Here is a 15,724-nt window from a genome sequence, read left to right on the forward strand (position 1 = left end):
TTCCCCCGGTGGTTTTTTTTTTTTTCCAAAAGTTAAAAGTCACTCAAAGTATTTTATGGATTAAATAGGTGTTTGCAAAATAAATAAATTAATTAATTAACCAATAAATCAAACCAAAGAATAATTTAATAATTAATTCTAAAAATTGATAGATAAGTATTTTTTGAAGTAACGATTTATTAATTCTTAATAGTTATTTCAGAGTTATAAAAGAACACAATAAGTCTCTTAACAAATTTAAAAAAAATACTACTATGTGTTTAAAATAATGTTCAAAAATTTCTTAGTAAGTAACTCTGTGTACTAAATTGATAATCCCACATCTTAGGTAACCGTACAGTGCTCTGGGAGTGTGTAAACTTCTTCTTTTTGCTTCAATGAACATATACAGGGGCGTACTGGGACATATACTGGGGTTTACCGTACTTGTCTGTAGGAAACAGTAGCCATACAGTGGCATACTGTAGGCGTATCGGGGCCTACTGTATGTAACTGTGGCATGCTGGGGATGCATACAGTGGGATACAGAGATTTACTGTATATACAGAGCTAGCATACCGTAGCATACTGTAGATATACCGTAGATTACTGTGAAAATGCTGTAGGATACAGAGAAAGACAGTGCGCAGCACAGTTAAGGTTACAAAAAGGAGGCGGAGCCTAATTTGTACGGGAAAACTTGACTATGACATCATACACAATATACGTCGTACAACATTTCTTTAAAATACCACTAAATGAGTTTATCTCACAAATTCAACCAGAAAGAAATTATCAAACTACATAAAAACTTACTACAGCGTGTTGTTTTGTCGTTAGTTAAATCCCACATAACAAGATATAAGCAAGTCACTGATCGCAATACACTTGTCAATATGACGTCATTTCTTACAACGTGACGTAGTTTGTATGCAGTGAAAGACAGATCAAGTAATATTTTCTCAACAAAATATGTATTCTCAAATTAAATAAAATATTATTTACAGATATTCCATGGGCCAATAACTTGAATTTAATTTCTTCTTCACTATTTTATTAATATATTTTCTGTACATTACGTATTTAATTAACACTGCCGTATATTTGTATGCAAGTACATCAGAGGGTAATGTGGGGTCTTAATAAATCGATCTAGTGCAAGGGCATACACTCTATGGATCAAAGTAAACTTTAACATTTCAACTATAGAATTATTAGGTATGTGAAAGTGCTGCGATCCTGATCAAATCTTAAAAACAATTTAATTATTAATATTTCATCCCACTGACCAGCAAAAAATATAGCATTCGGTCATACAAGTATAATTTTAACAATGAAATTGCAGATTTTAGACAGGATCGCACCACTTTTTAGAAACTACAATGCGTGTTGAAAATATTTATATACTAAACTTGGAAATTTAACTTCGTTATGCCCTTGCACTAGCGATATTTATATGTAACATCAATACGGCAAGTAAATGTGCTAAAATCGCGTGACTGCCGCATCACGTGACTAGTCTAAATATAAAATATAATCGTCCTCGATATGTAGTTATTAATCATAATTACAATTATCTGACATAAATAATGTACTAAAAATAATCGCCATCCCGATTTTGGGTACATTTTTAAATACAAAATTTAGTCGATATTTCCATTGCGCACCTTAACTGTACTGCGTGGATTTTCATACGGACAGCGGTTTTAAAAGCCAGTAGTGTGAGACAGTATAAACAGAGGCGCCGCGTCGCAGTAGATACTGGTACGAAAAAGACCTCTTCCTGCTCAATGGCCCTAAGTGCCGAATAGAGGATAAAGTTTGCAACTCTCCACCGGCAAGTGGTGGCGTCTCCATATGAGTGAAAATTCTCGAGAGGGATGTAAAACAATATACAATTAACCAATAAATCAATCATAATTAGCTCCCAAGTGACCAATTATAGAGGATTCTCTGATTTTTTACACACAAAATATGAAGCAATCATGCCAAAACTTGTTATTTTTTCACAGGGTCATCCATTGTTGTTCATAAAGTAATATTATTCTTTTTTCTTCTCCAGTATTTTTAAAGAAATTAGTAAAAATAAATCCTGGGGTGTTTTATACTACCTTAAATAATGAATGAAATATAATGAATCATCAAATTGAAAACATGGACACCTCCTGATTTTTTTCTCAATTCTATGAAGAAACGTATATAAACATGTATATCATAAGAGAACAATATGTTTATAAAAAAAAAGAACGAGCTTTTTATAGGCAGTGCCAAGTAGAACTAAAATTATAGTACTTGAAATAAATTTCCGTATAAAAATATAAATTTAATTTTGAAACTTTTCAGTTATAGATTTTTTAACGATTTTGTATTTCTTTCCTTAAATCAGCCATGTACAACATTGTCTTTATCACTAGAGATCACTTTGGTTCCAATACATACATGTAGCTGACATCTGACATCACTATTCCTGGTGTAAATTTTAATCGTAAGGGCGAGCTTGAATATCAAATGCTTATTCCGATGCTTACATGCTTAAAATGCATATTACATGAACCGAACCGAATATTCAAAGATTGATTTTAAAACTATTCAATATATTGTAGATGACTCCCTGTTTCAAATGAGCAAATTTATACCAGTTATTAAACCATTTCGGAAATTTTCAAAAAGATTATATTAAACCACACTTTTTAAAGAAATTAATATGTTTTCATTTTTTCTGTTCTTGGTTGACTATTCTCTGTTTAGTGTTGTCATTTACACTCGGAGAAATTATTGATAACGAAGAAGATGGTAATTGTTTTGAAAAAAAACTTATTCGATGGAATGTGAAAATGAATTTTGCCAAGGGTCTTTGAGTCGCTGCTTTAATTAAATAATTTACTAATGATAAGTATATATAATAATAAATATGATCAATGACAGCTTAAGTGCATGGTGCTAATTGGTGCCTAAAAACGACCATTAAGCCAGCATTAAGATGAATCATATGCAGATAGAACTAAACAGTATTCAAAATAAAAAAATATACAAAAAAATAAATAGATAAATAAATAATAAAAAAAAATAGGAGCAGAGCAATCAAGGACCTCCAAAGCATCAGAGGTGGGATCAGGTGCTGGAGATGTCTGAAAGCGGTCTTAAACACATGATTTAATGCAAAGAATTGTTGTATCTTTAATGTATTTCTTGTTTCCTAAATGAATATAATTGGGAAATTGTGTAACGTCATGAAGCTTAAATTGATGTTTTTTTTAATGGACTTTAAAATAAAATATGATTTTTGATAGATTCATGAATCCATATCAATTTTAAGCTTTAACATATCTCAAACTAGAAGATATATTTTCCTTGCTTACAAAACCAAATGAAAGTAATTAAACTTCTTTAATAATACTGAGATGCTGGAATAAGGTTTCTTATTCTGTACATAGAGGAAAATTAATTTCAGTCTTACCAGCATATCGAGCATTACATGTATCTGAAACTTAAGTTATGAACAGAGGGAGATCTAGGGTAATTAATTTAAAAAATTGAAATTTAAAAAACGCTTTTGAACGTTCATGTTCTTGGTGATGTTTGCTAAAAGCGTACTACTTAAAAAAATTCCATTTAAGGATATACATGTAGTTTGGATTTTTTCCAATTATAAATCTGTTAATATTTGTGCATTTATTTCCCGAAATGAGTCAAGTACATAGCGGTCAACATCACCAGAGAACACAATTACTCATGTGAAAATCATGCCTAGAATTAATATTTATTGCTGGAATATCTAATGCAATGGAGCAAAGAAGTATGTGGATACGGAATATAGTTGGAACAAAACCTATTCATCGAAAATCCACTTTCCAAAAAATTAAAAATGCATTAATATTATGTTTCAATGTTCTGGATAACTTCCTGATTAAACAGAGTTTAACATCTATATCATTTTTCTGATTTTGAATATGTTCAATAAGGAGATTTTTATAATAGTTGATCATCGGTAAAATTGTCTTCCACAGTAAACACAGGAGATTGTTCCTATGGGTAAGTCTTCGATTGTTATAACGTTAATCCTTTCTACAATTAATTTTTCTACAGAATATTTTGTCTTCCAGACCAGTATATGGATCAGTATATTGTCTTCTTAGTCAATATGAACGGTCCAAAAAGGGGATGATACTCCCCTAGGCACGTATCCTATGGCGGGGGTCCGTGTTCCTGTGCCCTTATTACGTATTCACTGTGCATTGTTTGGATTTTTTGTGATCGAAACAGCTCTTATCTTTATTATTTTCTGAATTGATGTATCAATTCAAACACGTCTTGGTGAAAAGAGCTTCCATTTGGAATAAGAGAAAAGAAATTTTATTTGAAATAAATCATGAAGAAAGGGCGATATTTATTGAATTTGTCTACAATTATTTATTTTCAGAAATCTGATTTCTTGTTGCGCAAATTACCATAGAGTCAATAACACATGTAAAGGTAAGTATTTAAATAATAACCGCTTAAAATAATAAATATACACTGTTATAATGTTTTTAAAGAAATTTACATGTAGCACAAAGCAATTGATATAAACCAGTGATTCACATGATTGTATATATCTGTTTATTTCTTTTCCTTTAAGAATGTCCACCTGGTACATTTGGCAGGAATTGTTCACGAACCTGCTTTAACAGGATGGTATGGAATGTTTTGCATGTCAAAGTGTAATTGCACCATCAATGAAACATGTGACTCAATAGAAGGATGTAAAGGTAACAGCCTTCCAGAGGAATGTAAATCATTCTAATATAGTAAATATGGAAATAATAAATATCAGCACTTGTTGGGGGGGGGGGGTAATTTAAAAAGTCGTCTGTTAGAAAACAATCACTAATAATACTCCCAAATGACTATATAAGCTTTCATGTAAGAATTAACATGTTTTTATTATTTAAAAAAATGAAGTTCCGATTGAGAAAATATCAGAAGTTTTTATGTGTGTGAACGAGAAGTTTTAAATGCCAATATTTAACAATAGGGAACAAAAGTGGTCAAAATGTTATACTCTGAAGATTTAATCAACAGATTTGAAAACATAAGGAAGATAAAACACGCCATTTTGTTTTGGTTTAATTGGTTTTTGTTATCATGCAATTTAAGGATTATTATTTTAAAATACAAACAATTCTTTTAGTGTGTCCACCTGGAACATATGGCGAAAACTGTTCTTTAGAGTGTCCGAAAGGGACTCGTGGTTTACTTTGTAAAGGTTAGTTTACCTGTCAGATAGCATGTAAAAAGGCATTGGAAGCAGTAAGTCAGGTTTTGATTCTCAGTCTGTAGCATAAACCATTTGACTTATGTGACTAAATTGTAAATATATATATTTATGATATAATTTGCTAGTTAGATACCAATGCCAGGGCATCGACAATGGTTGGAAACGTGGAATAATTTGCATAACGGGCGATGCCCTATTATACCCAACATTACAGACAGCGATTCCTTATATTTCTATTTCGTTAAATAAAGTTAAATATTTCGATTAAAAAATTGTTGACTAATAGATTTGAATTCAACGTAGACCTCCCATGTCAATTTTGACAAAGTCCCCGCTCACTGACTTCAGACACGAAACCCGCGGCCAAAGATTTACATCCATATCAGGCCTCCATAGCTCCTGGCCTTTTGCTTGACGAAATTTAAATTTAGTAGAATTATATAGAATTCAACTCACCAATTTTCCAAGAGTTATCACAAAAAAATTGAAATGGAAATATATGACAATCAACATTGGAGATGTAAAATGAGTTGGAACAGTTTGGTGTGACAAGTGTATGATATGCTGTATTTGCAGATATGCACCGTTAAGGTTAACGGCGTTTTTCGTATGATAAAACCCTTTGTCATGAGTGGAAAACTTCTATTTTGATTAATGGGGTTATTTATGTATCACTCGAATTATTTAGTGTACTTTTCAACCATTTGTTGAGGAATTTTTCACCGGCGTTTGTTGCTTGTAGGATGTACATTCGTAGCATTAAAAATTTAATTGATATTTTTGTGCTAGAGCAGGAAGTAGGGTATATTGATGGTCAAAAGAAGTACATAAGTTCTTTGAAATTCTTCTATAACCCTGGTATTTTGAAGATAGATGAAATTCACAATATGATGAACTAGACTTCATCCCAAGATTGCAAATTCCCTCTGAATAAGTGTTTGCACTTCATTACAGCAATAAATCATCCCCCTTATATACAGCGTACGTATATTTTGTGGCAACTTTGGATAAAATTGTAGAGGTGATTTTTGAGAAAATCAGAAACGTTTAAAGTGTGGAGAAGGGCAGAGATTTGGATGGCAAACTTTAGACGATCAAAATCTCAGTGGAACTATAAACAGAGTTTACATTTAACTTTGGCATCTTGCTTGTTTTATCAACAGTAGCCCAAAGGTGGAAACATTCCTGCACATTTTAAACAATGGCATTCATGAAATATTTGAATATGAAAAATATATCAATTACAAGCCAATACCAAGATTTAACAAAAACTACATGTTTATATTCTTCCTGGGGAAATGCTTTCAACAAAAGTAAGACATTTTTTCTCAAATATCAGTAGAAAGTTCAAGTTTACTCTTGTCTCAACAAAATTATCTTTAAATTATATATGATACACTTTTTTACGACTTTATATCACCGTGTCTTAATGATATTTTTACAGGCGAAAACAAAAGAAATCGTCTGCAGAGAATTTCGTCGGTAAATCAGTATACTTGATTGTGTATAATAAGTTCTGTATTGGAACTCGTCTTTTCATTTTATTTCATGCCTTCAGAATCATTTTTCTTTTTGTTTCAATTTGATTATTTTTAATCTTTCTCTTTATTCTTTTCTGTTATGACAGAAAGAGTAATATGTCTCTCATATTTATTTTTTCAAAAGATATTCCTCCTTACGACGTCAATCTACATAGAATGCCTTCTTCGACCAATATACTTCATGATGCAATCTCTGATGAAACACCAGTTGATGAATATGCAACCATAAAAACGGAAGAAGAAACTAGATGACGTCATAACGAGGATGAGCTTGATGACGGAGAGTATCATACACTTACTCTCCGTGTAACAGGATACGAGGAACCAATCAAGAAGAAACGCCTCGTTAGAAGATACTCCGACTCCTCTTCAACGTATATGAAAAGTTCTGCATGCAATTTAGTTCGATCTAAAGACAATTATGACCTGTCTTATAAATGTAAGAGATCATCCTCACTAAGAATCAAGAACATTGATCGAAAAGAGAACTATCGCGAAAATAAACCTGCTCAAGCAATGGAAGATGAAGAAAGAGATAGGAGAGTGTTCATTTACCGTTTCATAGGAATTATATTTATGATGTGGCTACTCCTGTAGAGCATGATAAGACAGCTGTAAATCTAAACCACAAGGAATTATTCCTCAAAGAATTATCCTCTCATCTCTTAAATTTTAAGAAGATATGATAGAGAGTGTAATGTATACCTGAAGATTTTGTTCTTAGAATTATTTGCAATTTCAAATGTAACATACATACAAGTGCATCTTTTATCATCTTCAAATAAAAAAAAATAAATGTATCAGAACTTTTCTTCACATGTTTTCACTGGCATTAAAAGTGAGGAAATCCGTCATCTTTTATGAATGTCAGGTAACTACAGCTAAAAAACACCTCAGTATTATTTTTCTCATCGTTCATTCATTACAGTAGTTATAAATTTCTTTGTATTGAAATCTGTTTGTTCAAATATTCCAGTATATGATGCAATTTAATGAATATTATTTCAGTTTGTTACATTTGTATAATTAGTCTAAGAACACTTGTACTTTCTTTGCACAAGCACTTGTTTTGACATGTAATCGTTTAATCCGTAGTGTCATGACATTAAAAACTTTTTGAACAAAATCTTGCGTTTTATTCTCTTTTGGCGATTGTTCTGCTAAATCTCCATTGGTCAGTGGTCGTTTTTCCATATAAAGACGTTCAACAAGAACAAACAAACAAAACAAAAATATTTAATTTACATCCTTAAATTGGCGAATTTTTATACCCCACCTTTGATATCTATTGACACAAAATTGATTATATTTTCAATTGTTCAATTTTCTCTGCATTATATGTTTATATGGACGTTCAACATTTATAAGTAAATAAACATTTTTCAACAAACAAATCAAAAGAGTTAAACTATTGTCAGTGGGTTTACATAAATAAACTTGTGTAATAAAAATTTGAAAAAGATAGACCATTTAAAAATATTTCAAATTTATGTTTTTAGTAAATGTCACACAGGAGTCACACCTATCGTTTAAAGAGGCTGGGCGGGGAGGGGGCGTGGTATCAACAAAATAAACATAAGATGAAATGAAATATTTAGGTGTCATTGAGGAGTGCATCATTCTGTCAGATGATATTTAATGTATGTTTGTACCTTGAATCATTGTGTAAAATGTTGCGTAAAAAACCTAATGAGTCCAAGCCAGAGCCCTAAACATATAGCACGGTAACAATGTTACTTACAGGATTAGACTATGTTTTATAGTATTACCTTTTAGTACAAATATTTCATTACAGATGAGGCAACCAATAACTCGGTAGAAGTCACTGTTGCATCCGTTGCAGGGTTGATGGGGATTGTTGGTGTGTCAATGGTATTCTTAGCATTCAGAAAACGGTATGCCATAATTAATTCAGCCTGATATGACAAATTATTTGAGAGTAACTCTTCAAATTTCAGTAAAAAATGTCTGAGAGCTTTAACATCCCTACAATGTATAAAAATTGTTTGTTAGGACGGGCTCAAGTATTTGCCATATTTAGAATTGATTACAATTGAACATATTGTTTCGGTTTTAACCTATCTTCTATGGTGCAGTAAATACACTTAACAAAACTTCTAAGTGTTCACTCTAATAAATGTATTTATTTAAAAACCACTTTATAGAATGGTATGATATTTTCAAATTATTACAACAAATAAATCTCAAGAACCGTGGAAAGAAAATCAAATATTACCGACGTTCTGTGACGAAGGTTAAAACAGTAAATTTGTATTTTGCAACACGTGTTTTGTGTCATTAGCATCTTCTTGTGATCATTATCAAATTTTAAAAACTGGTTTAACTAAAAACACAAAACATTGGCAAAATGAACATTGAGAAAGAAGGGATAGTGTTGGAGTGTTAATATCTGGATCATCCTTGCAACACGATTTACTCACTTTTATTTTAGCTTTTAATTGTCCTTGATATTACTTATAAAAATTAAGAACCAGTATCAAAATCCATTCAAACACATTTTTCTATAGGCTGCGCTTCATCAATACTGCCATTTTATCACAATTTGAAAGCTTTGGATAAAATTTAATCAAACCGGAAGTGACCTGGATCTTTTTCTGAGGCCAAATTTTGCATCACACTAGGTTAAAAGTGTTAAATTGTCCTGTAATATTTTTAGAAACATGAAAACAAACAATTTAAATGATATGTAAATGATAAGAAATCGGTGATAGTGGCATTCTTATATCATCTCAAACAGTCTAAATCATCTTTAAAGCGGTGTACTTAAGTGCTAAACGCCCAAGGATATTGACCAAAATGCATTTTTGTGATGATGCACTGCAAAATCCCCGGATCTGACTCCCTTTGAACACATTTTGGATTTTTAAAAGGAATGTAAAAGCCCCCCTCCCTCCACACAATATCAACGGTTTGGAAAATTCTATGCAGTAAGTGTGGCATCAGATGGGTCGATCTCCTATTCAGGAGTACATGGTATCCATCAGTAATTAGACCGAGTGGTGGTCTTACTCCATAGAGATTATTTTATGTGAATTTTCATTTTGAGGGTACATCATTTCCTTGGCTGTTTGCTTAAAATTCTGACGAGATACTTACATGAAATTTTCGCAACGTCGAACTGAAATATGCATCATTAGCCATGAATTAAAGAAATTATTTATTGTATGCATTTGTTCTTTAAAACTTAAAAAATATGCTAGGTGAACACTTAGAAGTTTGGTTCAATGTATTACTTATATCCTTGTCCAGTTTTGAAAAATGGAAAATAAACCAGACTTCTTCTTTCGCTTTACGTTCTTACATATTTTAAAATGATTTTTCACTTTTCGTTCAAGCTGTAACTCATCTGTTGTCCAAAAATATTATCCTGTTAAAAAATAATAAATTCAAGATAATCGTTTCAATTTATGCATAATTAGGCCACGATTTTGTATGTTCAATATTAATGAAGAGAATTCTTTAGCTTACAAACCTTAAAGCCACATATGGCGTAACTGATCAAAAAAATATATTTCTGAAAAATACAAAATTAAATAAAGAAATATAGTTAATACATTAGAATTAAAGCTTTTCATACAATTCTAAAACGGAGAACACCTCGTTAAATATATTTCATCTAATAATACGATTTTATCTTCGAAAAGAAAAAATATTAAAATTTTTGTGTAAAATGATTAATTCGTCAATAATCAAAATATTGTAAATTCCTGTTATGTGTTATTTAACTCTTTTGTATTTTCTTCCGAGTCGGAGAAAATTCCGAGAATCCATATTAAATTGTGATATCTTTATAACGCAATTGACTTGGATTTTGTAATTTACAGAAAAGTTCTATCTTTATATAAAGTAATGATACAAATAATAAGTTCTTATAATTTTAGTCTGATAATTTTCATTGTACATACGCCATATATGGCTTTAAACTTAGTAAAATGCTTTAAAGTTATTCAAAATCAAGGATCAAACTCGCGACATCCGAGGAATCTTAAACTTTGAACAATATCTTGAAAATTAGAACTCTTTGACTGACGTAAATTAAACCTCGCACATTTTGAGGCATCAACGTCTCATTTCATTATTCAATCACAGTGCTCTTATTTTAATGAAATCCGCTTAATATCTTGAAATTCTTTCGCTTTTCGATAAAGTTTTTACGTTTGTACCTAGATAAAAAGGTGATCAATTTTCATTTGGAGTGTTTAAGGTCAAAAACAAAGATGAGAATACTCTCGAAATATATTTCGCTTAATATCTTGTGAATCCTTTACAGAAAGGGCCACAGGTTTGTTCATTGACACGCCTATTCCCGCTGGTTATAAATTGCACCTCTCTTGGTAAAAGAAATATTTCATATATAATAAAAAAAAATTTCTAGGGAGAAAACAATTTAACTGTATGCATTTTTAAAAAATTTATTTCATTTATCTGATGGTTGAATGTTTACGGAACGTGTAATAAAATGAATACAACTCAATCACATACCTTTAAATGAACATATAATTAATGAAATGGTGAGTTTATTTTCCCTGTGGGGTTTAGTTTTGTGGATCCCTTTAGTAGTAGAATACCTAATATATCTTTCACAAATTTTCAGAACATTTCAATTTAAAGTACTTTTTGTGATCGGCTTCGGTCGATCACAATTGATTCCACATGAAGTATCCGACAGATTGAAGAATCTGCGCACCTATTACACGCTCTTTTTTGTTTACCGTCACTATGGTTCGATACACTGACAGCTTGATGTAAATCTTTCAAAAGGTGTTTAATACTAAAAACCAATATTTTGTTGCATTTATCCAAAGATGCAGACATTTATTCCTCATAAAAATGGTTGACAAATCATAGCATAATATCAGTACTATTTTTCGATGATAGATATCACTGAACATAATTACTACTTGTAATCCTGCAAATAAGAAATATACAAACTGAAGAGAAAGAACAGGGAGAAATCTTTAAATATATATATAATTCATAGAGTACAAATTAAATGTATAAAAAGTGAATTAAACACGAACCTTTAGAAATTTCATGGTGGGATCGGGTGCCTGGGGATAAATAAACACTCGCATCGGTTGTATTTACCGGGTTGACAAAAGCTTCCGTATCAGTTTATAACAAAGGCCTAACAGCAAATTGGTTTGAAACGATTCAGTCAAAATAAAACCCAACGTTAGTCTATATTTGCTAAAAAATCATAATAAGAAAGATACAATTTACGAAATGCTGACTTTAAACGAGGTTGTTTTAGTTCCTGTGACATCCACTTATTAGTGAGTAGCATGCTTTGCTTTAAAAATGATTGTACTAAGAACAAGCTCTTGAGTAACTAATTAGTTCTGAGAAATAAAACTATAAGAAGGTGATAAATTAATCGTTTACAAAATTAACTGAGTGAAACTGAGGTATATGATAAAGAAGGTTTTATGAGTCAACTTTAATGTAAGATGAAGAAATTTTAAACAACTTTAAATCATTCTAAACTTGTTAAAACTTGTTAAAATGCATGATTATTACATGATAAGTTTGAAACTAAAATAAAATGAGCAAAATTCACATTACTGATAACACATGAAGCCGATCATTTCGCACCTCACAAATGTTTTGAATAAATACCTGTCCTCGCCGAAAAGAAAGAAAAAGTTAAAATTTCTGTGTAAAATGATTAATTCGCCAATAATCAAAATTTTGTAAATTCCTTTGCAGGAGTATTTTTATTTGATAACGTCTTCATAATGTTACCAAGGATAAATGTATTTGACCATTCATTTGTCAGGTACAAAATATGGTCTTTATTCATGGAATATGCGAAAAGGTATAAAGGATATTACATTAGGAGGTCATATGTGAAAACAGTGTCATGTTAAAATCCCTTTTTCATGTCAAATTTTGTATGTTTAAAGCAGTTTAATTCAGCTTTTTTTAAGGTCGAATGTACAGTCAAGAAATAATATTTAACTTATTATATACGATATATATGAAAAATGTCTTTGGGAAAAAATATTAGAATTCATTAATTAAAGAAATCAATGTCTACAAATTCATTTCAAGACATTTTACAACTATGATTTCATGATTTCGTGCCGATCATTCCTTTAAAAGAAATACTTGTTCATTACACTACGCGGAGCGTTATTTTATTCTATACCATTTCCTATATATCTTCTCTCTAGCTTCAGGAAGGGCCTTTCAAACATCTATGACCAAACTACTAATCTCAGTACAGAAGCCAATGAAGAACAAGATGATTACGATGCTCTTCAGAAAGACGAGGAATATGAAGGATATGTAGAACCCTTGACTGGACAATTACATGTAAACAGTAGCGCTGAAACTACAAGACAAATTAATAATGTACCGAATGAATATATTGATATCTGTGGCTAGCCTGACTTCTGTTGAGTGCTTGTAGTACATAGAGCACTTATCTATATGTTCGTACATGCACTGAAGATTTATAATAAGTTATTGTATATTATATACTAATCTTTTTTGGCTAAAATATTGTCAAAATTCCATCCCTGAATCGAAATTTCTGCAGTTCAAGCGGCACTTGAGGAACAATTTACTCGGCCTCCTCTATCTGCCTAGTTGCCTGTATGTTCGTATTCTGTGCTTATATATAAGAAAGATCTGATTGTTTTTTTGTTCTGCTGTAAGGGGAGACCTAGGTTTATACGGTCTCATCCCAAGGACCGGTTTCCACCTCTCATAGTGGAATTTGCACCTGCAACGTAAGGATTAACTCCAGTTACTCAGCGACCCCAGAGCAAAGACTCTAACCACGTTGTCCCGCGGACGACTCTTGAGAACTATTATAGACATGGAGTCTATGGAGTATTGAGAACTGCAAAAGATATAAATTTATTATATAGCGTATGTGTATAATGCCACTAGATCTTTAATGTTCTAGTGTTACCTCTTTCCCAGGGAAATATGTAAAAGAACGATACAGAGCCTTTTTGACATTTAAGAGAGCAAGTTTTATGCAACAGTTACATTGTTTGTCAATGGATATGATAAAAGATAAATTCCGCCTTAGCAGTCCACTTGTCCTTTGACCTTCTATGCAAAAAATGATAATTCGAACGGTTACATGTTATTAAATACTTGTCCTTTCAATCTAAGAGGAAGTGTCTCGATAACTATTTATGTACCACATGCTTAATATGAGCTGAATACATTGTACATTTAAAACTTTGAATGGATTTGAATTTACGTCTTAAAGTCCACAAGTAATTGTGTAAGATATAGTTTGAGGAACTTAAAATCATAACTGTACAATAAAAATAAAAGTTCCGTCTGCTTATGAACTGATGACAACAACAAATTTTGCTAACAGCTGAAGAGTACAAAACCATTCATCAGAATCTATTTATAAACTATAACACAATTTATTTTATTATTAATTCTACTTCTTACATAACAGCCTAGAAATCTCATACATTATACCTATTGTGATGTACGATTTTTTTTTCAGGCATGTCTTATCAATTTGAAATGTTATATAAATCTCCTGTAATTAAAATTGTTAAAAATACTTTTAAACTATATATAAGTTGAATTAAAACAAGGAAGGGACTATTTCAATTTAAGGAAATTAAAAACAGATATACAGTATCAAATGTTTTGGGAAAACAAAAAGCATTGAGTTGTTAAACTATTATTTCATAGAACTTTAAGTTTATATTATTTTTTCTTCTCTGTTCATTAAAATCAAAATCAAACAAATTAAAGTCATTAAATTAATACATGATTGAACAGATTTGTTAGAATCATGTCTTATATCATGTTGATGTGAATAGTGCATAAGTAGGCTATTTAAATTAATGTATGGAATATATGGAAATAACGAATAATATTCAAGCTCAACAGTCCATAAAACAATACAAAATAGGAGCAGAGCAAACACGGACCTCCAAAAAATCAAAAGTGGGAACAGGTACCATGGAGAAATGAGCATCTTGTATATTAACAATATGAAAATAAGTGAAGCCATAAATAGAAATATGCGAAGCAGAACTAATATGACAATTCTGCATTTTTCAAAATATCAATACGGAAGCAATTTTCTAAACTAAATCTATTAAGGTAAATGACATGGTTTTTAACTATATATACATGTTTAATTGAAGAAAAATAATTACACTCACTTTTCCTCTTGTTCAAGCTTGTTTGAGAGTACTTACCGGTATTTTAAAAGAATGACAATTAAACATCTTATTTCGAAAACTTCAATTTGCTAATGGAGCAATAATGATAATGAAATGTTACATGAATTATTTGATTTCCTTTAGAATAATTGTTGTTTTTCATATTTTATATATACAGATATATATATATAATGTACATGTACGTGCATTAATATGTTTTCACAAGATTTATAAAAAAATATCACCAAGTTCATCATCCAGGCTCAGTAAATGATTAAAAAAAAATAGATGGCATGTTGCAAAGAATTTCTCCGGAAAAAATGTAAGCTTAGGAAATTTATATAGTTGTACAAATAAATTGTACATTAAACATTTTTGGACTATTTAAAAAAAAATAAAGCTCAAAGACCTTTTCAAGCCTTTTCAGACCCCCTTTTTTAATAAGATTGAAACCGCTTTATTTTATTCACAATGCATTTAATATCATTCCTATTATCAGTGTCTAGGTAACTACTGTATATTGATATGTTCACGGGGCATTGAGTATTTGTCAAAAAATTAGAACTGGTATATCAACAGGGCTATTTTTGCATAAAATGAATTTATATCTTTATTTGCATGATCAACAATCTTAAACAAAGCCATTATGAATACTTCAAATTACAAATTGCATTTCCTTTTTAGTTCATTTCCTTATTGTAAGTACATGCATTTTGTTTTTATATATTGATCAAAATATAACATAAATTATTACAATTCAATTTCATGAA

General features: G+C 30.8%; 1 long non-coding RNA gene across 1 annotated transcript; it reads left to right on the forward strand.

Moving 5' to 3' along the window:
* The first annotated feature begins 6,512 nt into the window (after nucleotides 1-6,512).
* LOC134272756 (uncharacterized) lies at nucleotides 6,513-7,211 on the forward strand. The gene is made up of 3 exons (XR_009993280.1): nucleotides 6,513-6,549; nucleotides 6,681-6,718; nucleotides 6,902-7,211. It is a non-coding gene; the product is annotated as an uncharacterized LOC134272756 (long non-coding RNA).
* Nucleotides 7,212-15,724: the final 8,513 nt, after the last annotated feature.

This window comes from Saccostrea cucullata, unplaced genomic scaffold (assembly GCF_032062105.1).
Source record: "Saccostrea cucullata isolate Sc308-1 unplaced genomic scaffold, CSIRO_AGI_Scuc_v1 ctg7925, whole genome shotgun sequence".
NCBI classification, from domain to species: domain Eukaryota; kingdom Metazoa; phylum Mollusca; class Bivalvia; order Ostreida; family Ostreidae; genus Saccostrea; species Saccostrea cuccullata.